The sequence below is a fragment of the Denticeps clupeoides genome, chromosome 4, assembly GCF_900700375.1.
Source record: "Denticeps clupeoides chromosome 4, fDenClu1.1, whole genome shotgun sequence".
NCBI lineage: Eukaryota > Metazoa > Chordata > Actinopteri > Clupeiformes > Denticipitidae > Denticeps > Denticeps clupeoides.
Genome location: NC_041710.1, coordinates 35,326,323 through 35,350,196, shown reverse-complemented (window position 1 = coordinate 35,350,196; position 23,874 = coordinate 35,326,323). Strand labels below are relative to the sequence as shown.

General features: G+C 39.6%; 1 non-coding gene and 27 pseudogenes across 1 annotated transcript; all 28 read right to left on the bottom strand.

The window, feature by feature from the left end:
• Window positions 1–1,148: 1,148 nt before the first annotated feature.
• On the bottom strand, window positions 1,149–1,267 carry LOC114789369 (uncharacterized; annotated as a pseudogene).
• A 1,087-nt stretch (window positions 1,268–2,354) lies between these two features.
• LOC114789368 (uncharacterized) lies at window positions 2,355–2,473 on the bottom strand (annotated as a pseudogene).
• Window positions 2,474–3,562: 1,089 nt separating this feature from the next.
• On the bottom strand, window positions 3,563–3,681 carry LOC114789367 (uncharacterized; annotated as a pseudogene).
• A 162-nt stretch (window positions 3,682–3,843) lies between these two features.
• LOC114789461 (uncharacterized) lies at window positions 3,844–3,962 on the bottom strand (annotated as a pseudogene).
• Window positions 3,963–4,123: 161 nt separating this feature from the next.
• On the bottom strand, window positions 4,124–4,242 carry LOC114789366 (uncharacterized; annotated as a pseudogene).
• A 1,087-nt stretch (window positions 4,243–5,329) lies between these two features.
• Window positions 5,330–5,448, bottom strand: LOC114789474 (uncharacterized; annotated as a pseudogene).
• Window positions 5,449–5,888: 440 nt separating this feature from the next.
• On the bottom strand, window positions 5,889–6,007 carry LOC114789444 (uncharacterized; annotated as a pseudogene).
• A 1,088-nt stretch (window positions 6,008–7,095) lies between these two features.
• On the bottom strand, window positions 7,096–7,214 carry LOC114789473 (uncharacterized; annotated as a pseudogene).
• Window positions 7,215–7,374: 160 nt separating this feature from the next.
• On the bottom strand, window positions 7,375–7,493 carry LOC114789460 (uncharacterized; annotated as a pseudogene).
• A 795-nt stretch (window positions 7,494–8,288) lies between these two features.
• LOC114789472 (uncharacterized) lies at window positions 8,289–8,407 on the bottom strand (annotated as a pseudogene).
• A 1,088-nt stretch (window positions 8,408–9,495) lies between these two features.
• Window positions 9,496–9,614, bottom strand: LOC114789471 (uncharacterized; annotated as a pseudogene).
• A 161-nt stretch (window positions 9,615–9,775) lies between these two features.
• Window positions 9,776–9,894, bottom strand: LOC114789470 (uncharacterized; annotated as a pseudogene).
• A 1,086-nt stretch (window positions 9,895–10,980) lies between these two features.
• Window positions 10,981–11,099, bottom strand: LOC114789468 (uncharacterized; annotated as a pseudogene).
• A 1,087-nt stretch (window positions 11,100–12,186) lies between these two features.
• LOC114789467 (uncharacterized) lies at window positions 12,187–12,305 on the bottom strand (annotated as a pseudogene).
• A 1,085-nt stretch (window positions 12,306–13,390) lies between these two features.
• LOC114789466 (uncharacterized) lies at window positions 13,391–13,509 on the bottom strand (annotated as a pseudogene).
• Window positions 13,510–14,596: 1,087 nt separating this feature from the next.
• On the bottom strand, window positions 14,597–14,715 carry LOC114789465 (uncharacterized; annotated as a pseudogene).
• Window positions 14,716–16,725: 2,010 nt separating this feature from the next.
• LOC114789464 (uncharacterized) lies at window positions 16,726–16,844 on the bottom strand (annotated as a pseudogene).
• Window positions 16,845–17,928: 1,084 nt separating this feature from the next.
• LOC114789380 (uncharacterized) lies at window positions 17,929–18,047 on the bottom strand (annotated as a pseudogene).
• Window positions 18,048–18,191: 144 nt separating this feature from the next.
• LOC114789443 (uncharacterized) lies at window positions 18,192–18,310 on the bottom strand (annotated as a pseudogene).
• A 140-nt stretch (window positions 18,311–18,450) lies between these two features.
• LOC114789389 (uncharacterized) lies at window positions 18,451–18,569 on the bottom strand (annotated as a pseudogene).
• Window positions 18,570–18,711: 142 nt separating this feature from the next.
• On the bottom strand, window positions 18,712–18,883 carry LOC114789411 (uncharacterized; annotated as a pseudogene).
• A 229-nt stretch (window positions 18,884–19,112) lies between these two features.
• Window positions 19,113–19,230, bottom strand: LOC114789429 (uncharacterized; annotated as a pseudogene).
• A 140-nt stretch (window positions 19,231–19,370) lies between these two features.
• Window positions 19,371–19,489, bottom strand: LOC114789383 (uncharacterized; annotated as a pseudogene).
• Window positions 19,490–19,631: 142 nt separating this feature from the next.
• Window positions 19,632–19,803, bottom strand: LOC114789410 (uncharacterized; annotated as a pseudogene).
• Window positions 19,804–20,036: 233 nt separating this feature from the next.
• On the bottom strand, window positions 20,037–20,154 carry LOC114789406 (uncharacterized; annotated as a pseudogene).
• A 145-nt stretch (window positions 20,155–20,299) lies between these two features.
• On the bottom strand, window positions 20,300–20,418 carry LOC114789441 (uncharacterized; annotated as a pseudogene).
• Window positions 20,419–20,557: 139 nt separating this feature from the next.
• LOC114789463 (uncharacterized) lies at window positions 20,558–20,676 on the bottom strand (annotated as a pseudogene).
• Window positions 20,677–20,817: 141 nt separating this feature from the next.
• On the bottom strand, window positions 20,818–21,000 carry LOC114789412 (U2 spliceosomal RNA). Its single transcript, XR_003749666.1, has one exon. It is a non-coding gene; the product is annotated as a U2 spliceosomal RNA (small nuclear RNA).
• Between the last annotated feature and the right edge of the window lie 2,874 nt (window positions 21,001–23,874).

Genomic DNA, 23,874 nt, shown 5'->3' with positions numbered 1-23,874 from the left:
CCTTCTTAGCTTCTGAGATCAGACAAGATTGGGCATTCTTCAGCTGGTTTGTCCGTACACAAACTCTGCTTGAAAATCTTGAACTTTAAACCAAAAGGACTTTGAAAACATTATAAAGTGCGAAAACTCCCGCTTTACTGTCAAATTATGATGGAGAAAAGGCAAAAAAAGCTAACAAAGCCATGTAAATACTTTCATTTGAAAAGTTTTTCAATAGTTAAAGCTTACAGCACCTGGTATTCCCAGGTAGTCTCCCATCCAAGTAATAACCAGGCCCAAGCCTTCTTAGCTTCTGAGATCAGACAAGATTGGGCATTCTTCAGCTGGTTTGTCCGTACACAAACGCTGCTTGAAAATCTTGAACTTTAAACCAAAGGGGCTTGAACACATATCAAAGAGTGAAAACTCCCGCTTTACTGACAAATTATGATGGAGAAAAGGCAAAAAGTTGGAGTGGTAAGCTTTTATTTGCAAAACAACTAAAGTGCACACCTTCTAGAGGCAATGCAATACTGGGTCGATGAATGAAGCGGATGGAGCAGGCCCTATTGCCGACTCCCTGTTATAAAAATCCGCTTAATATGACATATCAGATATTAAATTGACATCAGGGTGCGTAGCACCTGAAGGCCGAGGGCTGGAAAACCCCACCTAATCGATTCAGCTCCACCCCACTCCATAGCCAAGCCTGTAAATGATCGTTGTAGAGCACACACAGACAAAGAAACTTGAAGAGAAGTTTAAAAAAAAAAAAAAAAAAAAAAAAAAAAAAAGGCGGGAAAACATACTAAAGAAAGAAAGTACCCCTTAACTTATTTTAAAAAAGTTAACAAAGTGATGTAAATACTTTCATTTTAAAAGTTTTACAATAGTTAAAGCACCTGGCATTCCCATGTAGTCTCCCATCCAAGTACTAACCAGGCCCAAGCCTTCTTAGCTTCTGAGATCAGACAAGATTGGGCAATCTTCAGCTGGCATGTCCGTAAGCAAACTCTGCTTGAAAATCTTGGACTTTAAACAAAAGGACTTTGAAAACATTATAAAGTGCGAAAACTCCCGCTTTACTATCAAATTATGATGGAGAAAAGGCAAAAAAAGCTAACAAAGCCATGTAAATACTTTCATTTTAAAAGTTTTTCAATAGTTAAAGCTTACAGCACCTGGTATTCCCATGTAGTCTCCCATCCAAGTACTAACCAGGCCCAAGCCTTCTTAGCTTCTGAGATCAGACAAGATTGGGCATTCTTCAGCTGGTTTGTCCGTACACAAACTCTGCTTGAAAATCTTGAACTTTAAACCAAAAGGGCTTTGAAAACATTATAAAGTGCGAAAACTCCCGCTTTACTGTCAAATTATGATGGAGAAAAGGCAAAAAAAGCTAACAAAGCCATGTAAATACTTTCATTTGAAAAGTTTTCAATAGTTAAAGCTTACAGCACCTGGTATTCCCAGGTAGTCTCCCATCCAAGTAATAACCAGGCCCAAGCCTTCTTAGCTTCTGAGATCAGACAAGATTGGGCATTCTTCAGCTGGTTTGTCCGTACACAAACGCTGCTTGAAAATCTTGAACTTTAAACCAAAGGGGCTTGAACACATATCAAAGAGTGAAAACTCCCGCTTTACTGACAAATTATGATGGAGAAAAGGCAAAAAGTTGGAGTGGTAAGCTTTTATTTGCAAAACAACTAAAGTGCACACCTTCTAGAGGCAATGCAATACTGGGTCGATGAATGAAGCGGATGGAGCAGGCCCTATTGCCGACTCCCTGTTATAAAAATCCGCTTAATATGACATATCAGATATTAAATTGACATCAGGGTGCGTAGCACCTGAAGGCCGAGGGCTGGAAAACCCCACCTAATCGATTCAGCTCCACCCCACTCCATAGCCAAGCCTGTAAATGATCGTTGTAGAGCACACACAGACAAAGAAACTTGAAGAGAAGTTTAAAAAAAAAAAAAAAAAAAAAAAAGAAAAAAGGCGGGAAAACATACTAAAGAAAGAAAGTACCCCTTAACTTATTTTAAAAAAGTTAACAAAGTGATGTAAATACTTTCATTTTAAAAGTTTTACAATAGTTAAAGCACCTGGCATTCCCATGTAGTCTCCCATCCAAGTACTAACCAGGCCCAAGCCTTCTTAGCTTCTGAGATCAGACAAGATTGGGCAATCTTCAGCTGGCATGTCCGTAAGCAAACTCTGCTTGAAAATCTTGGACTTTAAACAAAAGGACTTTGAAAACATTATAAAGTGCGAAAACTCCCGCTTTACTATCAAATTATGATGGAGAAAAGGCAAAAAAAGCTAACAAAGCCATGTAAATACTTTCATTTTAAAAGTTTTTCAATAGTTAAAGCTTACAGCACCTGGTATTCCCATGTAGTCTCCCATCCAAGTACTAACCAGGCCCAAGCCTTCTTAGCTTCTGAGATCAGACAAGATTGGGCATTCTTCAGCTGGTTTGTCCGTACACAAACTCTGCTTGAAAATCTTGAACTTTAAACCAAAAGGGCTTTGAAAACATTATAAAGTGCGAAAACTCCCGCTTTACTGTCAAATTATGATGGAGAAAAGGCAAAAAAAAGCTAACAAAGCCATGTAAATACTTTCATTTGAAAAGTTTTTCAATAGTTAAAGCTTACAGCACCTGGTATTCCCAGGTAGTCTCCCATCCAAGTAATAACCAGGCCCAAGCCTTCTTAGCTTCTGAGATCAGACAAGATTGGGCATTCTTCAGCTGGTTTGTCCGTACACAAACGCTGCTTGAAAATCTTGAACTTTAAACCAAAGGGGCTTGAACACATATCAAAGAGTGAAAACTCCCGCTTTACTGACAAATTATGATGGAGAAAAGGCAAAAAGTTGGAGTGGTAAGCTTTTATTTGCAAAACAACTAAAGTGCACACCTTCTAGAGGCAATGCAATACTGGGTCGATGAATGAAGCGGATGGAGCAGGCCCTATTGCCGACTCCCTGTTATAAAAATCCGCTTAATATGACATATCAGATATTAAATTGACATCAGGGTGCGTAGCACCTGAAGGCCGAGGGCTGGAAAACCCCACCTAATCGATTCAGCTCCACCCCACTCCATAGCCAAGCCTGTAAATGATCGTTGTAGAGCACACACAGACAAAGAAACCTGAAGAGAAGTTTAAAAAAAAAAAAAAAAAAAAAAAAGAAAAAAGGCGGGAAAACATACTAAAGAAAGAAAGTACCCCTTAACTTATTTTAAAAAAGTTAACAAAGTGATGTAAATACTTTCATTTTAAAAGTTTTACAATAGTTAAAGCACCTGGCATTCCCATGTAGTCTCCCATCCAAGTACTAACCAGGCCCAAGCCTTCTTAGCTTCTGAGATCAGACAAGATTGGGCAATCTTCAGCTGGCATGTCCGTAAGCAAACTCTGCTTGAAAATCTTGGACTTTAAACAAAAGGACTTTGAAAACATTATAAAGTGCGAAAACTCCCGCTTTACTATCAAATTATGATGGAGAAAAGGCAAAAAAAGCTAACAAAGCCATGTAAATACTTTCATTTTAAAAGATTTTCAATAGTTAAAGCTTACAGCACCTGGTATTCCCATGTAGTCTCCCATCCAAGTACTAACCAGGCCCAAGCCTTCTTAGCTTCTGAGATCAGACAAGATTGGGCATTCTTCAGCTGGTTTGTCCGTACACAAACTCTGCTTGAAAATCTTGAACTTTAAACCAAAAGGGCTTTGAAAACATTATAAAGTGCGAAAACTCCCGCTTTACTAGTCAAATTATGATGGAGAAAAGGCAAAAAAAGCTAACAAAGCCATGTAAATACTTTCATTTGAAAAGTTTTTCAATAGTTAAAGCTTACAGCACCTGGTATTCCCAGGTAGTCTCCCATCCAAGTACTAACCAGGCCCAAGCCTTCTTAGCTTCTGAGATCAGACAAGATTGGGCATTCTTCAGCTGGTTTGTCCGTACACAAACGCTGCTTGAAAATCTTGAACTTTAAACCAAAAGGCTTTGAAAACATTATAAAGTGCGAAAACTCCCGCTTTACTATCAAATTATGATGGAGAAAAGGCAAAAAAAAGCTAACAAAGCCATGTAAATACTTTCATTTTAAAAGATTTTCAATAGTTAAAGCTTACAGCACCTGGTATTCCCATGTAGTCTCCCATCCAAGTACTAACCAGGCCCAAGCCTTCTTAGCTTCTGAGATCAGACAAGATTGGGCATTCTTCAGCTGGTTTGTCCGTACACAAACTCTGCTTGAAAATCTTGAACTTTAAACCAAAAGGGCTTTGAAAACATTATAAAGTGCGAAAACTCCCGCTTTACTGTCAAATTATGATGGAGAAAAGGCAAAAAAAGCTAACAAAGCCATGTAAATACTTTCATTTGAAAAGTTTTTCAATAGTTAAAGCTTACAGCACCTGGTATTCCCAGGTAGTCTCCCATCCAAGTAATAACCAGGCCCAAGCCTTCTTAGCTTCTGAGATCAGACAAGATTGGGCATTCTTCAGCTGGTTTGTCCGTACACAAACGCTGCTTGAAAATCTTGAACTTTAAACCAAAGGGGCTTGAACACATATCAAAGAGTGAAAACTCCCGCTTTACTGACAAATTATGATGGAGAAAAGGCAAAAAGTTGGAGTGGTAAGCTTTTATTTGCAAAACAACTAAAGTGCACACCTTCTAGAGGCAATGCAATACTGGGTCGATGAATGAAGCGGATGGAGCAGGCCCTATTGCCGACTCCCTGTTATAAAAATCCGCTTAATATGACATATCAGATATTAAATTGACATCAGGGTGCGTAGCACCTGAAGGCCGAGGGCTGGAAAACCCCACCTAATCGATTCAGCTCCACCCCACTCCATAGCCAAGCCTGTAAATGATCGTTGTAGAGCACACACAGACAAAGAAACTTGAAGAGAAGTTTAAAAAAAAAAAAAAAAAAAAAAAAGAAAAAAGGCGGGAAAACATACTAAAGAAAGAAAGTACCCCTTAACTTATTTTAAAAAAGTTAACAAAGTGATGTAAATACTTTCATTTTAAAAGTTTTACAATAGTTAAAGCACCTGGCATTCCCATGTAGTCTCCCATCCAAGTACTAACCAGGCCCAAGCCTTCTTAGCTTCTGAGATCAGACAAGATTGGGCAATCTTCAGCTGGCATGTCCGTAAGCAAACTCTGCTTGAAAATCTTGGACTTTAAACAAAAGGACTTTGAAAACATTATAAAGTGCGAAAACTCCCGCTTTACTATCAAATTATGATGGAGAAAAGGCAAAAAAAGCTAACAAAGCCATGTAAATACTTTCATTTTAAAAGTTTTCAATAGTTAAAGCTTACAGCACCTGGTATTCCCATGTAGTCTCCCATCCAAGTACTAACCAGGCCCAAGCCTTCTTAGCTTCTGAGATCAGACAAGATTGGGCATTCTTCAGCTGGTTTGTCCGTACACAAACTCTGCTTGAAAATCTTGAACTTTAAACCAAAAGGGCTTTGAAAACATTATAAAGTGCGAAAACTCCCGCTTTACTGTCAAATTATGATGGAGAAAAGGCAAAAAAAGCTAACAAAGCCATGTAAATACTTTCATTTGAAAAGTTTTTCAATAGTTAAAGCTTACAGCACCTGGTATTCCCAGGTAGTCTCCCATCCAAGTAATAACCAGGCCCAAGCCTTCTTAGCTTCTGAGATCAGACAAGATTGGGCATTCTTCAGCTGGTTTGTCCGTACACAAACGTTGCTTGAAAATCTTGGACTTTAAACAAAAGGACTTTGAAAACATTATAAAGTGCGAAAACTCCCGCTTTACTATCAAATTATGATGGAGAAAAGGCAAAAAAAAGCTAACAAAGCCATGTAAATACTTTCATTTTAAAGATTTTCAATAGTTAAAGCTTACAGCACCTGGTATTCCCATGTAGTCTCCCATCCAAGTACTAACCAGGCCCAAGCCTTCTTAGCTTCTGAGATCAGACAAGATTGGGCAATCTTCAGCTGGCATGTCCGTAAGCAAACTCTGCTTGAAAATCTTGGACTTTAAACAAAAGGACTTTGAAAACACTATAAAGTGCGAAAACTCCCGCTTTACTATCAAATAATGATGGAGAAAAGGCAAAAAAAGCTAACAAAGCCATGTAAATACTTTCATTTGAAAAGTTTTTCAATAGTTAAAGCTTACAGCACCTGGTATTCCCAGGTAGTCTCCCATCCAAGTAATAACCAGGCCCAAGCCTTCTTAGCTTCTGAGATCAGACAAGATTGGGCATTCTTCAGCTGGTTTGTCCGTACACAAACGCTGCTTGAAAATCTTGAACTTTAAACCAAAGGGGCTTGAACACATATCAAAGAGTGAAAACTCCCGCTTTACTGACAAATTATGATGGAGAAAAGGCAAAAAGTTGGAGTGGTAAGCTTTTATTTGCAAAACAACTAAAGTGCACACCTTCTAGAGGCAATGCAATACTGGGTCGATGAATGAAGCGGATGGAGCAGGCCCTATTGCCGACTCCCTGTTATAAAAATCCGCTTAATATGACATATCAGATATTAAATTGACATCAGGGTGCGTAGCACCTGAAGGCCGAGGGCTGGAAAACCCCACCTAATCGATTCAGCTCCACCCCACTCCATAGCCAAGCCTGTAAATGATCGTTGTAGAGCACACACAGACAAAGAAACCTGAAGAGAAGTTTAAAAAAAAAAAAAAAAAAAAAAAAAGAAAAAAGGCGGGAAAACATACTAAAGAAAGAAAGTACCCCTTAACTTATTTTAAAAAAGTTAACAAAGTGATGTAAATACTTTCATTTTAAAAGTTTTACAATAGTTAAAGCACCTGGCATTCCCATGTAGTCTCCCATCCAAGTACTAACCAGGCCCAAGCCTTCTTAGCTTCTGAGATCAGACAAGATTGGGCAATCTTCAGCTGGCATGTCCGTAAGCAAACTCTGCTTGAAAATCTTGGACTTTAAACAAAAGGACTTTGAAAACATTATAAAGTGCGAAAACTCCCGCTTTACTATCAAATTATGATGGAGAAAAGGCAAAAAAAGCTAACAAAGCCATGTAAATACTTTCATTTTAAAAGTTTTTCAATAGTTAAAGCTTACAGCACCTGGTATTCCCATGTAGTCTCCCATCCAAGTACTAACCAGGCCCAAGCCTTCTTAGCTTCTGAGATCAGACAAGATTGGGCATTCTTCAGCTGGTTTGTCCGTACACAAACTCTGCTTGAAAATCTTGAACTTTAAACAAAAGGACTTTGAAAACATTATAAAGTGCGAAAACTCCCGCTTTACTATCAAATTATGATGGAGAAAAGGCAAAAAAAGCTAACAAAGCCATGTAAATACTTTCATTTGAAAAGTTTTTCAATAGTTAAAGCTTACAGCACCTGGTATTCCCAGGTAGTCTCCCATCCAAGTACTAACCAGGCCCAAGCCTTCTTAGCTTCTGAGATCAGACAAGATTGGGCATTCTTCAGCTGGTTTGTCCGTACACAAACTCTGCTTGAAAATCTTGAACTTTAAACCAAAAGGGCTTTGAAAACATTATAAAGTGCGAAAACTCCCGCTTTACTGTCAAATTATGATGGAGAAAAGGCAAAAAAAGCTTTTATTTGCAAAACAACTAAAGTGCACACCTTCTAGAGGCAATGCAATACTGGGTCGATGAATGAAGCGGATGGAGCAGGCCCTATTGCCGACTCCCTGTTATAAAAATCCGCTTAATATGACATATCAGATATTAAATTGACATCAGGGTGCGTAGCACCTGAAGGCCGAGGGCTGGAAAACCCCACCTAATCGATTCAGCTCCACCCCACTCCATAGCCAAGCCTGTAAATGATCGTTGTAGAGCACACACAGACAAAGAAACCTGAAGAGAAGTTTAAAAAAAAAAAAAAAAAAAAAAAAAAGGCGGGAAAACATACTAAAGAAAGAAAGTACCCCTTAACTTATTTTAAAAAAAGTTAACAAAGTGATGTAAATACTTTCATTTTAAAAGTTTTACAATAGTTAAAGCACCTGGCATTCCCATGTAGTCTCCCATCCAAGTACTAACCAGGCCCAAGCCTTCTTAGCTTCTGAGATCAGACAAGATTGGGCAATCTTCAGCTGGCATGTCCGTAAGCAAACTCTGCTTGAAAAATCTTGGACTTTAAACAAAAGGACTTTGAAAACATTATAAAGTGCGAAAACTCCCGCTTTACTATCAAATTATGATGGAGAAAAGGCAAAAAAAGCTAACAAAGCCATGTAAATACTTTCATTTTAAAAGTTTTTCAATAGTTAAAGCTTACAGCACCTGGTATTCCCATGTAGTCTCCCATCCAAGTACTAACCAGGCCCAAGCCTTCTTAGCTTCTGAGATCAGACAAGATTGGGCATTCTTCAGCTGGTTTGTCCGTACACAAACTCTGCTTGAAAATCTTGAACTTTAAACCAAAAGGGCTTTGAAAACATTATAAAGTGCGAAAACTCCCGCTTTACTGTCAAATTATGATGGAGAAAAGGCAAAAAAAGCTAACAAAGCCATGTAAATACTTTCATTTGAAAAGTTTTTCAATAGTTAAAGCTTACAGCACCTGGTATTCCCAGGTAGTCTCCCATCCAAGTAATAACCAGGCCCAAGCCTTCTTAGCTTCTGAGATCAGACAAGATTGGGCATTCTTCAGCTGGTTTGTCCGTACACAAACGCTGCTTGAAAATCTTGAACTTTAAACCAAAGGGGCTTGAACACATATCAAAGAGTGAAAACTCCCGCTTTACTGTACAAATTATGATGGAGAAAAGGCAAAAAGTTGGAGTGGTAAGCTTTTATTTGCAAAACAACTAAAGTGCACACCTTCTAGAGGCAATGCAATACTGGGTCGATGAATGAAGCGGATGGAGCAGGCCCTATTGCCGACTCCCTGTTATAAAAATCCGCTTAATATGACATATCAGATATTAAATTGACATCAGGGTGCGTAGCACCTGAAGGCCGAGGGCTGGAAAACCCCACCTAATCGATTCAGCTCCACCCCACTCCATAGCCAAGCCTGTAAATGATCGTTGTAGAGCACACACAGACAAAGAAACCTGAAGAGAAGTTTAAAAAAAAAAAAAAAAAAAAAAAGAAAAAAGGCGGGAAAACATACTAAAGAAAGAAAGTACCCCTTAACTTATTTTAAAAAAGTTAACAAAGTGATGTAAATACTTTCATTTTAAAAGTTTTACAATAGTTAAAGCACCTGGCATTCCCATGTAGTCTCCCATCCAAGTACTAACCAGGCCCAAGCCTTCTTAGCTTCTGAGATCAGACAAGATTGGGCAATCTTCAGCTGGCATGTCCGTAAGCAAACTCTGCTTGAAAATCTTGGACTTTAAACAAAAGGACTTTGAAAACATTATAAAGTGCGAAAACTCCCGCTTTACTATCAAATTATGATGGAGAAAAGGCAAAAAAAGCTAACAAAGCCATGTAAATACTTTCATTTTAAAAGTTTTTCAATAGTTAAAGCTTACAGCACCTGGTATTCCCATGTAGTCTCCCATCCAAGTACTAACCAGGCCCAAGCCTTCTTAGCTTCTGAGATCAGACAAGATTGGGCATTCTTCAGCTGGTTTGTCCGTACACAAACTCTGCTTGAAAATCTTGAACTTTAAACCAAAAGGACTTTGAAAACATTATAAAGTGCGAAAACTCCCGCTTTACTATCAAATTATGATGGAGAAAAGGCAAAAAAAGCTAACAAAGCCATGTAAATACTTTCATTTGAAAAGTTTTTCAATAGTTAAAGCTTACAGCACCTGGTATTCCCATGTAGTCTCCCATCCAAGTACTAACCAGGCCCAAGCCTTCTTAGCTTCTGAGATCAGACAAGATTGGGCATTCTTCAGCTGGTTTGTCCGTACACAAACTCTGCTTGAAAATCTTGAACTTTAAACCAAAAGGGCTTTGAAAACATTATAAAGTGCGAAAACTCCCGCTTTACTGTCAAATTATGATGGAGAAAAGGCAAAAAAAGCTAACAAAGCCATGTAAATACTTTCATTTGAAAAGTTTTTCAATAGTTAAAGCTTACAGCACCTGGTATTCCCAGGTAGTCTCCCATCCAAGTAATAACCAGGCCCAAGCCTTCTTAGCTTCTGAGATCAGACAAGATTGGGAATTCTTCAGCTGGTTTGTCCGTACACAAACGCTGCTTGAAAATCTTGAACTTTAAACCAAAGGGGCTTGAACACATATCAAAGAGTGAAAACTCCCGCTTTACTGTCAAATTATGATGGAGAAAAGGCAAAAAGTTGGAGTGGTAAGCTTTTATTTGCAAAACAACTAAAGTGCACACCTTCTAGAGGCAATGCAATACTGGGTCGATGAATGAAGCGGATGGAGCAGGCCCTATTGCCGACTCCCTGTTATAAAAATCCGCTTAATATGACATATCAGATATTAAATTGACATCAGGGTGCGTAGCACCTGAAGGCCGAGGGCTGGAAAACCCCACCTAATCGATTCAGCTCCACCCCACTCCATAGCCAAGCCTGTAAATGATCGTTGTAGAGCACACACAGACAAAGAAACCTGAAGAGAAGTTTAAAAAAAAAAAAAAAAAAAAAAAAAAAAAGGCGGGAAAACATACTAAAGAAAGAAAGTACCCCTTAACTTATTTTAAAAAAGTTAACAAAGTGATGTAAATACTTTCATTTTAAAAGTTTTACAATAGTTAAAGCACCTGGCATTCCCATGTAGTCTCCCATCCAAGTACTAACCAGGCCCAAGCCTTCTTAGCTTCTGAGATCAGACAAGATTGGGCAATCTTCAGCTGGCATGTCCGTAAGCAAACTCTGCTTGAAAATCTTGGACTTTAAACAAAAGGACTTTGAAAACATTATAAAGTGCGAAAACTCCCGCTTTACTATCAAATTATGATGGAGAAAAGGCAAAAAAAGCTAACAAAGCCATGTAAATACTTTCATTTTAAAAGTTTTTCAATAGTTAAAGCTTACAGCACCTGGTATTCCCATGTAGTCTCCCATCCAAGTACTAACCAGGCCCAAGCCTTCTTAGCTTCTGAGATCAGACAAGATTGGGCATTCTTCAGCTGGTTTGTCCGTACACAAACTCTGCTTGAAAATCTTGAACTTTAAACCAAAAGGGCTTTGAAAACATTATAAAGTGCGAAAACTCCCGCTTTACTGTCAAATTATGATGGAGAAAAGGCAAAAAAAGCTAACAAAGCCATGTAAATACTTTCATTTGAAAAGTTTTTCAATAGTTAAAGCTTACAGCACCTGGTATTCCCAGGTAGTCTCCCATCCAAGTAATAACCAGGCCCAAGCCTTCTTAGCTTCTGAGATCAGACAAGATTGGGCATTCTTCAGCTGGTTTGTCCGTACACAAACGCTGCTTGAAAATCTTGAACTTTAAACCAAAGGGGCTTGAACACATATCAAAGAGTGAAAACTCCCGCTTTACTGTACAAATTATGATGGAGAAAAGGCAAAAAGTTGGAGTGGTAAGCTTTTATTTGCAAAACAACTAAAGTGCACACCTTCTAGAGGCAATGCAATACTGGGTCGATGAATGAAGCGGATGGAGCAGGCCCTATTGCCGACTCCCTGTTATAAAAATCCGCTTAATATGACATATCAGATATTAAATTGACATCAGGGTGCGTAGCACCTGAAGGCCGAGGGCTGGAAAACCCCACCTAATCGATTCAGCTCCACCCCACTCCATAGCCAAGCCTGTAAATGATCGTTGTAGAGCACACACAGACAAAGAAACTTGAAGAGAAGTTTAAAAAAAAAAAAAAAAAAAAAAAAAAAAAGGCGGGAAAACATACTAAAGAAAGAAAGTACCCCTTAACTTATTTTAAAAAAGTTAACAAAGTGATGTAAATACTTTCATTTTAAAAGTTTTACAATAGTTAAAGCACCTGGCATTCCCATGTAGTCTCCCATCCAAGTACTAACCAGGCCCAAGCCTTCTTAGCTTCTGAGATCAGACAAGATTGGGCAATCTTCAGCTGGCATGTCCGTAAGCAAACTCTGCTTGAAAATCTTGGACTTTAAACAAAAGGACTTTGAAAACACTTTAAAGTGCGAAAACTCCCGCTTTACTATCAAATAATGATGGAGAAAAGGCAAAAAAAGCTAACAAAGCTATGTAAATACTTTCATTTTAAAAGTTTTTCAATAGTTAAAGCTTACAGCACCTGGTATTCCCATGTAGTCTCCCATCCAAGTACTAACCAGGCCCAAGCCTTCTTAGCTTCTGAGATCAGACAAGATTGGGCATTCTTCAGCTGGTTTGTCCGTACACAAACTCTGCTTGAAAATCTTGAACTTTAAACCAAAAGGGCTTTGAAAACATTATAAAGTGCGAAAACTCCCGCTTTACTGTCAAATTATGATGGAGAAAAGGCAAAAAAAGCTAACAAAGCCATGTAAATACTTTCATTTGAAAAGTTTTTCAATAGTTAAAGCTTACAGCACCTGGTATTCCCAGGTAGTCTCCCATCCAAGTAATAACCAGGCCCAAGCCTTCTTAGCTTCTGAGATCAGACAAGATTGGGCATTCTTCAGCTGGTTTGTCCGTACACAAACGCTGCTTGAAAATCTTGAACTTTAAACCAAAGGGGCTTGAACACATATCAAAGAGTGAAAACTCCCGCTTTACTGACAAATTATGATGGAGAAAAGGCAAAAAGTTGGAGTGGTAAGCTTTTATTTGCAAAACAACTAAAGTGCACACCTTCTAGAGGCAATGCAATACTGGGTCGATGAATGAAGCGGATGGAGCAGGCCCTATTGCCGACTCCCTGTTATAAAAATCCGCTTAATATGACATATCAGATATTAAATTGACATCAGGGTGCGTAGCACCTGAAGGCCGAGGGCTGGAAAACCCCACCTAATCGATTCAGCTCCACCCCACTCCATAGCCAAGCCTGTAAATGATCGTTGTAGAGCACACACAGACAAAGAAACCTGAAGAGAAGTTTAAAAAAAAAAAAAAAAAAAAAGAAAAAAGGCGGGAAAACATACTAAAGAAAGAAAGTACCCCTTAACTTATTTTAAAAAAGTTAACAAAGTGATGTAAATACTTTCATTTTAAAAGTTTTACAATAGTTAAAGCACCTGGCATTCCCATGTAGTCTCCCATCCAAGTACTAACCAGGCCCAAGCCTTCTTAGCTTCTGAGATCAGACAAGATTGGGCAATCTTCAGCTGGCATGTCCGTAAGCAAACTCTGCTTGAAAATCTTGGACTTTAAACAAAAGGACTTTGAAAACATTATAAAGTGCGAAAACTCCCGCTTTACTATCAAATTATGATGGAGAAAAGGCAAAAAAAGCTAACAAAGCCATGTAAATACTTTCATTTTAAAAGTTTTTCAATAGTTAAAGCTTACAGCACCTGGTATTCCCATGTAGTCTCCCATCCAAGTACTAACCAGGCCCAAGCCTTCTTAGCTTCTGAGATCAGACAAGATTGGGCATTCTTCAGCTGGTTTGTCCGTACACAAACTCTGCTTGAAAATCTTGAACTTTAAACCAAAAGGGCTTTGAAAACATTATAAAGTGCGAAAACTCCCGCTTTACTGTCAAATTATGATGGAGAAAAGGCAAAAAAAGCTAACAAAGCCATGTAAATACTTTCATTTGAAAAGTTTTTCAATAGTTAAAGCTTACAGCACCTGGTATTCCCAGGTAGTCTCCCATCCAAGTAATAACCAGGCCCAAGCCTTCTTAGCTTCTGAGATCAGACAAGATTGGGCATTCTTCAGCTGGTTTGTCCGTACACAAACGCTGCTTGAAAATCTTGAACTTTAAACCAAAGGGGCTTGAACACATATCAAAGAGTGAAAACTCCCGCTTTACTGTCAAATTATGATGGAGAAAAGGCAAAAAGTTGGAGTGGTAAGCTTTTATTTGCAAAACAACTAAAGTGCACACCTTCTAGAGGCAATGCAATACTGGGTCGATGAATGAAGCGGATGGAGCAGGCCCTATTGCCGACTCCCTGTTATAAAAATCCGCTTAATATGACATATCAGATATTAAATTGACATCAGGGTGCGTAGCACCTGAAGGCCGAGGGCTGGAAAACCCCACCTAATCGATTCAGCTCCACCCCACTCCATAGCCAAGCCTGTAAATGATCGTTGTAGAGCACACACAGACAAAGAAACTTGAAGAGAAGTTTAAAAAAAAAAAAAAAAAAAAAAAGAAAAAAGGCGGGAAAACATACTAAAGAAAGAAAGTACCCCTTAACTTATTTTAAAAAAGTTAACAAAGTGATGTAAATACTTTCATTTTAAAAGTTTTACAATAGTTAAAGCACCTGGCATTCCCATGTAGTCTCCCATCCAAGTACTAACCAGGCCCAAGCCTTCTTAGCTTCTGAGATCAGACAAGATTGGGCAATCTTCAGCTGGCATGTCCGTAAGCAAACTCTGCTTGAAAATCTTGGACTTTAAACAAAAGGACTTTGAAAACATTATAAAGTGCGAAAACTCCCGCTTTACTATCAAATTATGATGGAGAAAAGGCAAAAAAAGCTAACAAAGCCATGTAAATACTTTCATTTTAAAAGTTTTTCAATAGTTAAAGCTTACAGCACCTGGTATTCCCATGTAGTCTCCCATCCAAGTACTAACCAGGCCCAAGCCTTCTTAGCTTCTGAGATCAGACAAGATTGGGCATTCTTCAGCTGGTTTGTCCGTACACAAACTCTGCTTGAAAATCTTGAACTTTAAACCAAAAGGGCTTTGAAAACATTATAAAGTGCGAAAACTCCCGCTTTACTGTCAAATTATGATGGAGAAAAGGCAAAAAAAGCTAACAAAGCCATGTAAATACTTTCATTTGAAAAGTTTTTCAATAGTTAAAGCTTACAGCACCTGGTATTCCCAGGTAGTCTCCCATCCAAGTAATAACCAGGCCCAAGCCTTCTTAGCTTCTGAGATCAGACAAGATTGGGCATTCTTCAGCTGGTTTGTCCGTACACAAACGCTGCTTGAAAATCTTGAACTTTAAACCAAAGGGGCTTGAACACATATCAAAGAGTGAAAACTCCCGCTTTACTGTCAAATTATGATGGAGAAAAGGCAAAAAGTTGGAGTGGTAAGCTTTTATTTGCAAAACAACTAAAGTGCACACCTTCTAGAGGCAATGCAATACTGGGTCGATGAATGAAGCGGATGGAGCAGGCCCTATTGCCGACTCCCTGTTATAAAAATCCGCTTAATATGACATATCAGATATTAAATTGACATCAGGGTGCGTAGCACCTGAAGGCCGAGGGCTGGAAAACCCCACCTAATCGATTCAGCTCCACCCCACTCCATAGCCAAGCCTGTAAATGATCGTTGTAGAGCACACACAGACAAAGAAACCTGAAGAGAAGTTTAAAAAAAAAAAAAAAAAAAAAAGAAAAAAGGCGGGAAAACATACTAAAGAAAGAAAGTACCCCTTAACTTATTTTAAAAAAGTTAACAAAGTGATGTAAATACTTTCATTTTAAAAGTTTTACAATAGTTAAAGCACCTGGCATTCCCATGTAGTCTCCCATCCAAGTACTAACCAGGCCCAAGCCTTCTTAGCTTCTGAGATCAGACAAGATTGGGCAATCTTCAGCTGGCATGTCCGTAAGCAAACTCTGCTTGAAAATCTTGGACTTTAAACAAAAGGACTTTGAAAACATTATAAAGTGCGAAAACTCCCGCTTTACTATCAAATTATGATGGAGAAAAGGCAAAAAAAGCTAACAAAGCCATGTAAATACTTTCATTTGAAAAGTTTTTCAATAGTTAAAGCTTACAGCACCTGGTATTCCCAGGTAGTCTCCCATCCAAGTAATAACCAGGCCCAAGCCTTCTTAGCTTCTGAGATCAGACAAGATTGGGCATTCTTCAGCTGGTTTGTCCGTACACAAACGCTGCTTGAAAATCTTGAACTTTAAACCAAAGGGGCTTGAACACATATCAAAGAGTGAAAACTCCCGCTTTACTGACAAATTATGATGGAGAAAAGGCAAAAAGTTGGAGTGGTAAGCTTTTATTTGCAAAACAACTAAAGTGCACACCTTCTAGAGGCAATGCAATACTGGGTCGATGAATGAAGCGGATGGAGCAGGCCCTATTGCCGACTCCCTGTTATAAAAATCCGCTTAATATGACATATCAGATATTAAATTGACATCAGGGTGCGTAGCACCTGAAGGCCGAGGGCTGGAAAACCCCACCTAATCGATTCAGCTCCACCCCACTCCATAGCCAAGCCTGTAAATGATCGTTGTAGAGCACACACAGACAAAGAAACCTGAAGAGAAGTTTAAAAAAAAAAAAAAAAAAAAAGAAAAAAGGCGGGAAAACATACTAAAGAAAGAAAGTACCCCTTAACTTATTTTAAAAAAGTTAACAAAGTGATGTAAATACTTTCATTTTAAAAGTTTTACAATAGTTAAAGCACCTGGCATTCCCATGTAGTCTCCCATCCAAGTACTAACCAGGCCCAAGCCTTCTTAGCTTCTGAGATCAGACAAGATTGGGCAATCTTCAGCTGGCATGTCCGTAAGCAAACTCTGCTTGAAAATCTTGGACTTTAAACAAAAGGACTTTGAAAACATTATAAAGTGCGAAAACTCCCGCTTTACTATCAAATTATGATGGAGAAAAGGCAAAAAAAGCTAACAAAGCCATGTAAATACTTTCATTTTAAAAGTTTTTCAATAGTTAAAGCTTACAGCACCTGGTATTCCCATGTAGTCTCCCATCCAAGTACTAACCAGGCCCAAGCCTTCTTAGCTTCTGAGATCAGACAAGATTGGGCATTCTTCAGCTGGTTTGTCCGTACACAAACTCTGCTTGAAAATCTTGAACTTTAAACCAAAAGGGACTTTGAAAACATTATAAAGTGCGAAAACTCCCGCTTTACTGTCAAATTATGATGGAGAAAAGGCAAAAAAAGCTAACAAAGCCATGTAAATACTTTCATTTGAAAAGTTTTTCAATAGTTAAAGCTTACAGCACCTGGTATTCCCAGGTAGTCTCCCATCCAAGTAATAACCAGGCCCAAGCCTTCTTAGCTTCTGAGATCAGACAAGATTGGGCATTCTTCAGCTGGTTTGTCCGTACACAAACGCTGCTTGAAAATCTTGAACTTTAAACCAAAGGGGCTTGAACACATATCAAAGAGTGAAAACTCCCGCTTTACTGTCAAATTATGATGGAGAAAAGGCAAAAAGTTGGAGTGGTAAGCTTTTATTTGCAAAACAACTAAAGTGCACACCTTCTAGAGGCAATGCAATACTGGGTCGATGAATGAAGCGGATGGAGCAGGCCCTATTGCCGACTCCCTGTTATAAAAATCCGCTTAATATGACATATCAGATATTAAATTGACATCAGGGTGCGTAGCACCTGAAGGCCGAGGGCTGGAAAACCCCACCTAATCGATTCAGCTCCACCCCACTCCATAGCCAAGCCTGTAAATGATCGTTGTAGAGCACACACAGACAAAGAAACCTGAAGAGAAGTTTAAAAAAAAAAAAAAAAAAAAAGAAAAAGGCGGGAAAACATACTAAAGAAAGAAAGTACCCCTTAACTTATTTTAAAAAAGTTAACAAAGTGATGTAAATACTTTCATTTTAAAAGTTTTACAATAGTTAAAGCACCTGGCATTCCCATGTAGTCTCCCATCCAAGTACTAACCAGGCCCAAGCCTTCTTAGCTTCTGAGATCAGACAAGATTGGGCAATCTTCAGCTGGCATGTCCGTAAGCAAACTCTGCTTGAAAATCTTGGACTTTAAACAAAAGGACTTTGAAAACATTATAAAGTGCGAAAACTCCCGCTTTACTATCAAATTATGATGGAGAAAAGGCAAAAAAGCTAACAAAGCCATGTAAATACTTTCATTTGAAAAGTTTTTCAATAGTTAAAGCTTACAGCACCTGGTATTCCCAGGTAGTCTCCCATCCAAGTACTAACCAGGCCCAAGCCTTCTTAGCTTCTGAGATCAGACGAGATTGGGCGTTCTTCAGCTGGTATGGCTGTGAGCAAGCTGTGCTTGAAAATCTTGGACTTTAAACAAAAGGGGCTTTCAAAACATTACAAAGAATGATAATACCCCTTAACTTACTTTAAAAAAAAGGCAACAAAGCGAGGTAAACAACTTCATTTAAAAAAGTTTTTCAATTGTTAAAGCTCAAAGCACCTGGAATTACCAGGCAGTCTCCCATCCAGGTACTAACCAGGTCCAAGCCTTCTTAGCTTCTGAGATCAGACGAGATTGGGCGTTCTTCAGCTGGTATGGCTGTGAGCAAACTGTGCTTGAAAATCTTGGACTTTAAACAAAAGGGGCTTTCAAAACATTACAGAGTGAAAATACCTCTTAACTTATTTTAAAAAAGCTAACAAAGCGATGTAAAAAACTTCGTTTAAAAAAGTTTTTCAATTGTTAAAGCTTACAGCACCTGGTGTTGCCAGGGAGTCTCTCATCCAAGTACTAACCAGGCCCAAGCCTTCTTAGCTTCCCAGTTCAGACGAGATCGGGCGTTCTTCAGCTGGTATGGCCGTAAGCAAACTCTGCTTGAAAATTCTGAACTTTAAACCAAAGGCGCTTGAAAACATATCAAAAAGTGAAAACTCCCGCTTCCCTGTCAAATTATGATGGAGAAAAGGCAAAAGCTTTGTGTTGTAAGTTTTTATTTGCAACACAACAATTAAAGTGCACATCTTCCAGAGCCAATGCAGTACTGGGTCGATGCGTGGAGCGGATGGAGCAAGCCCTTTTGCCGACTCCTGGTTCTAAAAATCCGCTTAATATGTAGTCCCACGCTGGGGGACCTATCAGATATTAAACAGACATCAGGGTGCGTCGCACCTTAAGGCTGAGGGCCGGACAACCCCACCTAATCGATTTAGCTCCACCCCACTCCAAAGCCAAGTCTCTGAATGATTGACGTAGAGCACGCAAAGACACAGAAACCTGAAGAGAAGTTTGTAAAAAAAAAAAAAGGCGGGAAAAAGTCTCAAAGAGTGAAAATACCCCTTAACTTAATTTGAAAAAAAGCTAACACAGTGATGTAAATAACTTCATTTAAAAAAGTTTTTCAATCTTTAAAGCTCACAGCAGCTGTATTCCCAGGCAGTCTCCCATCCAGGTACTAACCAGGTCCAAGCCTTCTTAGCTTCTGAGATCAGACGAGATTGGGCGTTCTTCAGCTGGTATGGCTGTGAGCAAACTGTGCTTGAAAATCTTGGACTTTAAACAAAAGGAGCTTTCAAAACATTACAGAGTGAAAATACCTCTTAACTTATTTTTAAAAAGCTAACCAAGCGATGTAAAAAACTTCATTTAAAAAAGTTTTTCAATTGTTAAAGCTTACAGCACCTGGTGTTGACAGGGAGTCTCCCATCCAAGTACTAACCAGGCCCAAGCCTTCTTAGCTTCCCAGTTCAGACGAGATTGGGCGTTCTTCAGCTGGTATGGCCGTAAGCAAACTCTGCTTGAAAATTCTGAACTTTAAACCAAAGGCGCTTGAAAACATATCAAAAAGTGAAAACTCCCGCTTTACTGTCAAATTATGATGGAGAAAAGGCAAAAGCTTTGTGTTGTAAGTTTTTATTTGCAACACAACAATTAAAGTGCACACCTTCCAGAGCCAATGCAGTACTGGGTCGATGCGTGGAGCGGATGGAGCAAGCCCCTTTGCCGACTCCCTGTTCTAAAAATCCGCTTAATATGTAGTCCCACGCTGGGGGACCTATCAGATATTAAACAGACATCAGGGTGCGTCGCACCTTAAGGCTGAGGGCCGGACAACCCCACCTAATCGATTTAGCTCCACCCCACTCCAAAGCCAAGTCTCTGAATGATTGACCTAGAGCACGCAAAGACACAGTAACTTGAAGAGAAGTTTGTAAAAAAAAAAAAAAAAAGGCGGGAAAAAGTCTCAAAGAGTGAAAATACCCCTTAACTTAATTTGAAAAAAAGCTAACACAGTGATGTAAATAACTTCATTTAAAAAAGTTTTTCAATCTTTAAAGCTCACAGCAGCTGTATTCCCAGGCAGTCTCCCATCCAAGTACTAACCAGGCCCAAGCCTTCTTAGCTTCTGAGATCAGACGAGATTGGGCGTTCTTCAGCTGGTATGGCTGTGAGCAAACTGCGCTTGAAAATCTTGGACTTTAAACAAAAGGGGCTTTCAAAACATTACAAAGAATGATAATACCCCTTAACTTACTTTAAAAAAAAAGGCAACAAAGCGATGTAAACAACTTCATTTTAAAAAATGTTTCAATAGTTAAAGCTCAAAGCACCTGGAATTACCAGGCAGTCTCCCATCCAGGTACTAACCAGGTCCAAGCCTTCTTAGCTTCCGAGATCAGACAAGATTGGGCGTTCTTCAGCTGGTATGGCTGTGAGCAAACTGTGCTTGAAAATCTTGGACTTTAAACAAAAGGGGCTTTCAAAACATTACAGAGTGAAAATACCTCTTTACTTATTTTAAAAAGCTAACAAAGCGATGTAAAAAACTTTATTTAAAAAAGTTTTTCAATTGTTAAAGCTTACAGCACCTGGTGTTGCCAGCGAGTCTCCCATCAAAGTAGTAACCAGGCCCAAGCCTTCTTAGCTTCCCAGTTCAGATGAGATCGGGCGTTCTTCAGCAGGTATGGCCCCAAGAAATTGCTGCTTGAAAATCTTGGACTTAAAAAAAATTGTCTTGAAAACGTATCAAAGAGTGAAAACTCCTGCTTTACTGTCAAATTATGATGGAGAAAAGGCAAAAAGTTGGAGTGGTAAGCTTTTATTTGCAACACAACAGATAAAATGCACACCTTCCAGAGGCACTGCCTTACTGGGTCGATGCGTGGAGCGGTTATAGAAAGCCCCTTTGCCAACTCCCTGTTCTAAAAATTTGCTTAATATGTAGTCCCACGCGGGGGGACATATCAGATATTAAACTGACATCAGGGTGCTTCGCACCTTAAGGCCGAGGGCCGGACAACCTCGCCTAATCTATTCAGTTCCTTTATTGCTCTATATATGCTCTATCTGACCTTTATTGTTGTGTAACAATGGTCCAGTGTCCTCTCGCCCTTGGTGGGGCAGGTGACGTGCTGATTAAAGTTTGGCGCTGCGCGTTTGAGGCTGGCATTATTAAAATCTCCTGCCACAATAAGCGCAGCATCCCAGTGCTGTGTTTGGTGCTCTGTGAGCGCCTCCTGCAGCTCACATAAGGCAGTGTCTGTGTCCGCTTTCAGTGGGATGTAAGCGGCGCTGATGACAACCGATGTGAAGTCCCGAGGAAGGTAAAAGGGACGACATTTAATGGACAATAGTTCCGTATTCGGTGAGCACGAGTATGTAAGAGGGACAACGCTGTTGCACCAGCTGTTATTTACCATCAAACACACGCCGCTTCCCTGTGTCTTCCCCAAGTCGCATGTCCTGTCCATGCGGTGGACCGAGAAGAACTCAGCCGGCTGGATGGCGTGGTCCGGCACTGCTGGGTGAAGCAGAGGAGGTTGCAGTCCCGGATGTCTTTCTGGAACTTTACCCTGGCTCTGAGGTCATCGAGCTTGTTCTCCAGTGAATGGACGTTGGCGAGCAGGATGCTAGGTAGAGGTGTGCTGTGTGCACGGGCCCTCAGCCTGTTCCTGACGCTCGTTTCCCCCGGGGCCGCTGCTTCACGTCACGTCCTTTGTTCTTCCTCAGGATTTCACTCGGCCAGCTGGGATCCGGGAAAGCAGTTAAAGTCTTCGAATTGTAAGTGCATTGTATACTAATAGAAACAAGAGTGTCTTTATTGTAATTAATGTGCTCCATGGTGGTGGTTTTGCCGGTGTAGGTTTGTTGAAAAAAAGTTTAAAACACAAAAACAAACTAAACTCGGTCGGAGCAGTCGTGATGGCAACCGACCTCACCGACACATACAAAGTTAGTGAAATGGCATAAGTGAATGATTTCAATAGGTATCAGTGGCTCATTTTTAGTTAATGAAAAAGTCTCACACTTATGCAGTTTCACTAACTTTATATGTACCAGCCGCTAATATTTTTAAATCAACTCCTTTCTAAAAGAATCAATAACTTAACAGTTGCACTTTTGTCTCGTCTTTGCTTTTGATGTCTATGTGGTTAAAGAGTCTGACTTTTAAACCAATGGGATCTCCTTGTGCAGGTTCAAAGCCTGTTTACATACTTGTTCTTCTTGAATTCATGGAAAAAGCCTGACTGTGGTCGGGATTTTCTTACTGAGCTGATCTTTTTTTTTGGTGAAATTGTAAGTCACCATCATTAAGTAAAAACGTCATGGGGTTCCATGCTGTGATGGTTACTGCTCTGAATCCAATGACTTGAGTTCAAAACTCAGTGTGGCCTTACTCTGAAGTTTGTTGTTGGACGCTTAAGCAAGAAATGTATGCTAGACATGCTTGTGTTCCCAGCATGTTTAGCAGCCAATTGATGCAATTCACAGCTGTAAGAAGACATCAGTCTAGGTTCACGACCAATGTGCAACTGCAAAGTACCGTCCCCACACACTGCTCACCAGAAGCTTTTCATGGCTGCCCAACACTCACTAAGGGTGATGAGTTAAACCCAGAGGACGCATTTCATTGTGTGCTCCATGTTTTTTGCTGCAGTTTATCACAATGACAATCGCTTGCTCAGTGGTAGGTTCCATGGTGTAATGGCACTCTGGACTTTGAATCCAGTGATCTGAGTTCAACTCTTGGTGGAACCTACCTCAAATGCACTTTACATGTGATCATTTTCAATTCTTATACAGGAACATTTAATGAAATGATCTGAAAATATAATTCTAAGGATGTACTCTGCAATAATTTTTTTATGTTAGCATACAGTTTGAAGCTGATTGTCATGAAAGAAAAAAACAACAGTTTCTGGTTTTAACAATGCTCATAGTATTTTGACTGTCATGTCACACACACACTTTTTTATCTGGCCATGCACTGATGCTGTCCGGTGGTTTCTTTCAGTCCGGTGGTTTCTCTCAATGTGATCTGTATTCAACCAAGAAATTCTGGCTAAAGTCATGTCTTCATCTCAAGCGTTCTATATGTCGCGGGTCGAGAAACTGACACCACACAACCATAAATTTAACGTGGGGTTCTTTATTTGCTAGCTGCTCAGAACAGCTGGATTTTTGTTTCCTCACACTAACAGAAAATAAATAAATAAATAAACATGGACCCCTGGTTTCAATGAACAGATAACAAAGATAAAATAAAATACAATGTCCAAAATAACAGTATCCAGAAAAATACAGTATTCAAAATAACAATAACCAAAAAGAAAATACGGCATCCAAAATAAAGGTACCAAAAGAACAATACGTTATTCAAAATAACAGAACCCAAAAGAAAAATACGGCAGTGGCCTCTGAGTTTCAGGTTCCTTAGAAACTCTTTACAACGTTGCTTGCAATGGCTTATGCCACACACCTACGGCAGTATCATGCTCCGTGGACACAAGAACGTTTTTCACTCCTCAGCAATACCGAGTTTGCTACACCTCGCCATGTGCGCCCCTTTGCTGCTCGCGCGCCCGCACCGCCCCGGAACTACCTGTGGAGACCGGAAAATGCAACCTGAACCCTCACTTCACAGTGACCCAGTGGTCTTCCGCCACCCATGGGCAAAAATGCGTACATTATTTAGATCAGGAGAAATTGGAATTTTCCACCCGGTTACATAACACATCAGGATCTAAAATGAGCTATTTAATGGTATTGTGGCCGAGCACTCTAAGGAGCTGGTTTAAGCATTCAGTCTCTCTGGAGGCATGGGTTCAAATCCCACCGCTGCCATTATGATGAAAACTACAAGGAACTAATTGTAGTGATTAGTTTTAGGTGT